General features: G+C 39.2%; 1 non-coding gene across 1 annotated transcript; it reads right to left on the bottom strand.

Moving 5' to 3' along the window:
- Positions 1-2,540: 2,540 nt before the first annotated feature.
- LOC130741528 (small nucleolar RNA R71) lies at positions 2,541-2,647 on the bottom strand. Its single transcript, XR_009020422.1, has one exon. It is a non-coding gene; the product is annotated as a small nucleolar RNA R71 (small nucleolar RNA).
- Between the last annotated feature and the right edge of the window lie 1,110 nt (positions 2,648-3,757).

The following is a 3,757-nucleotide window of genomic DNA, read 5'->3' as shown; positions in this document are numbered from 1 at the left end:
TTCAAGAGTTTCGTAAAATGAACTTTTGATTGAAGATTAATTAATTGAACGACGAAAATTCATTACGAAAACTGAGACGGTTTGGTTACTGTGTGACACTCGAGAAATCGGGGCGTTACAAATGCAGTTAGTTCCAAGAGAAAGATTCAACAATCAACTTTGTGCAGCTCTTAGACAAAGAAGAATTAAAGTCCACTATGAGAAGCATTTAGAGCTAACATCCTAGCATGAGACAATCATTTAGTGCACTGAGCACACGAGCAAGTTCATAGGTTCTGGGAATCATTCACTCAAGAGCAACTAAAGTTGACAATGCATTATTCAATGAGACTTGAGAAGGGTTATAATGTTTGCTAGGCAAAGCACAAGGTAGGTGGTCCCTAAGGAAGACTGAGGCTGCACAAAATTTGAGTGTGGTCCTTCATGAAAACCGGAGCTTAAAGCAATTGATACTTAGCACACAAGTCTCTCAACCTCCTTTTGTTTCAGAATGTTTTCTTTTTTTGGAACTCCACCTATACCATGGAGTTCATTTTTTCCTTTTGACTTTATTTTGGAACTCCATCCTCCCCATGGAGTTCATTTTCTCTTTCGAATTTTTTCAATTTTTTTCTTTGGGGCAAGAGACAATTGCACTTTTCATAAACTAGCTCCATTAAGATTTAAGGACCACAATTCCCCATTGAATCCAACCAATCAACCAGCCCAAATAACAAAGGTAACAAGGATATCTCCATAAGGCTCAAAAGGGTCGACTAGGGACAAAGATGTTATAAAACAAATTCTGAAGTCTAAGAAAACCTACCAGTCTCAAAAATGCATGTCTCCTAAAGCTACTCTCGTGTACAAAATGAAATCAACACAGAACCAAGAAGTGCAAGTAAATCAGGATCCTCCAGGGAAATTTATAGTGAAGGGTCAAAGATGGACCCTTGTGGACTCACATCAACTCTATCCTCAAGACAAACACTTAGAAGACCGAAGTCTCTCCCACTCTTTCCCAAACATACAATCACTCCCCAAAAGAAAGCATAAAGTATCCACTCAAAAACATTTTCAAAACCAACATCATGTGAGTGAGCAAGACTTGGGAACATGTCATTTGAGTAAAGGGCATAAAGACCAAGGTATTAAAGACTCTATATAACAATGCATGATCGAAAAGGATAAACAAAATCTATAAAAGAAAAATATGCTAAAAATGCATGGACTAAAACTCAGAGTAAGAAAAGAACCTTCTTTCAAGTGATTGAGTACCTCCAAGTGTTCTCCACTTTTATTTCCTGAAAAACTAACAAAAGAAGCAAAAACGTAAACCTGAAAAAAAAACATGGGTTGTCTCCCATTCAGCCCTAAGTTATAGTCTTAGGTAGACTAAACTTCAAACTCGTTACTCAAACCAAAAACCACAAACAATCCCGGCAACGGCGCCAAAAACTTGTTGGTAAATCCGCAAGTGTACGAATCCACCTGGTTTAAAATACCGAACCACAGGGATTGTGAGTGAATGAATTCGGTTCAAGCCTTGAGTTTGAAGGTTTGTTTTATTGAGATTAACATATGTCGAGTAGAAAAGATAAATTATAAGAAAATAGAGATGGAAGTGCTTTGGGTTCATGCTCAACTAGTTAATTCAAGCATCAAGGAGAGACTCAGAGCTTTGTGAGTAGAATAGGTTTACTAAAACTGAATTAGTTAAGCAAGAACCAAAGACATTCTCATCATTGAACTTTTCACACTTATTTTTGTTAGCTTGTTAATTGAGTACCTCAACAAACAATCAAACTTAAAACTGAATTTTATTTGCTCACCAACCGTAAACTCAAGGCTTAAACTGGATTCGCATTCCAATTCCTTGTGGTTCAATAAATTAAAACCGGATAGATTCTATATACTTGTAGATTGACCAACAAGTTTTTGGCGCCGTTACCGGGGAATTGTTTGTGGTTTTTGGTTTAGGTTTTTAGTTTGTGGTTTTATTTTTGTATTGAACTTTGTCTAGAATTGGTGCAACTAATCTTTCTCTGTTTTAGTGTCACATTTTTTGGTAAACCTCACGGGAGACACCGTCATGGGTGGTCGCATGACGAACGAGGAGATTGAAGCCCACATTGAGGCAAGAATCCAAGAGGGGATCGCCCTCCGGTTACGTGAACAAGAAGTTGAGAATGCCAACCGGTCTCTTCGGGAACTCACTTCAGCTACTATGAGTTATGACTATCCCGGGAGCATTGTCTTTTCCGTGGGAGTAGGAAACTTTGAGTTGAGACCGGAATTCATCAACTTGGTGAGCCAAAGCCAATACGGTGGAGGTGCTCTGGAAAGATCCACATTCTCACATGGAGCGGTTCATTCGAATTTGCAATACTTACCGGGTGACCAACATTCCTACGCATGCAATCCGGTTGAGCTTGTTTCCATTTTATTTGAAGGACACAGCTAAGGAATGGTTGAATTCACAGCCTCAAAGGAGCATCACTACTTAGGAAGACTTTGCGGAAAAATTCACAACAAGGTTCTTCCCAAGAGTCCTTTTGAGGAAGCTGAAAAATGAAATCATGACCTTTGCTCAAACTGCAGAAGAGAATCTCTATGAAGCTTGAGAGCGTTTCAAGAAGCGCTTAAGGAAATGTCCTCAACACAACCTTTCCCAAGCTGAACTAGTTGCAAAGTTTTATGATGGTCTACAATACTCTTGGAGGTTTGGTTTGGATACAGCTTCTAATGGAGAGTTCGATGCTCTTCCCCCATAAGTGGGTATGATCTAATAGAAAAAATTGCAGTGAGTGCCATGAACTCTGAAAATGATCGCCAAACCCGAAGGAGTGTGTTTAAAGCTGAAGCTTATGACAAGCTCATGGCCTCCAATAAGCAACTCTCCGAACAAATGGCGGAGATTCAAAAGCACATAAAGGCGACCAAGGTGATCGGTGCTAGTGTAGCCTAAGTGGAGTGTGTGACTATTGGAGGGCCTCATGTTAGTAAATTTTGTACCATGACTAGTGCGGATGAAGAAGTCAAATCTATGGGTCAAATGAGAAACGACCCGACCTCTGACACTTACCATCCAGGGATGGAGAAACCAAGCTAACTTCTCTTGGAGGGAGCAATCCAATAAAGGACAAGGGGAAAACTTTCAAAGGAAATTCTCCAATAATGGTTTGTGAGGTCAAAGCTCTAGACTATATCAACAAGTCCAAGAGCAAGTTGGTGAAAATGATGGTGGCAAGAAGAGCTTAGAGGAGCTATTGGAGAGTTTCATCAATAGCTTAGAGAACAACTAGAAAAACCAAAAGGAAGCTATCAAGAACTTGGAGAACCAACTTGGCCAGTTGGCCTTGCAAATAGCCGAAAGACCGCAAGGTAAATTTCCTTCCAATACTATCCCCAATCCCGAACAAGAAAGTGCGTCTTCGATGACTACTAGAAGTGGTAGAGTGTTGAATGGGCTAGAAAAGAAAGCAAAGGGAGAAAAAAGTGAGGAAATAGTTGAGGAGGAAGTGAATGTTCCTATTAAAACTAGAGTGATGAATGATCTTATTCCTGAGCTTAGCAAAGTTCTATTTCCTAAAGCATTGAATAAAAAGAATTTGGATAAAAAAGTTTCAAAATTTTTGGATCTTTTTAAGAAACTCCATATCAATATCCATTTTTTCCGATGCTTTGGAACAAATGCCTATCAATGCTAAGATCATGAAGAAAATTTTTAGTAAGAGAAGGAAGTTGAAGGAGGTTGATGAGACGGTGATGTTGACTG

Source organism: Lotus japonicus, chromosome 2, assembly GCF_012489685.1.
Source record: "Lotus japonicus ecotype B-129 chromosome 2, LjGifu_v1.2".
NCBI lineage: Eukaryota > Viridiplantae > Streptophyta > Magnoliopsida > Fabales > Fabaceae > Lotus > Lotus japonicus.
The sequence above is the reverse complement of the archived record's forward strand: the minus strand, read 5'-3'. Positions and strand labels throughout refer to the sequence as shown.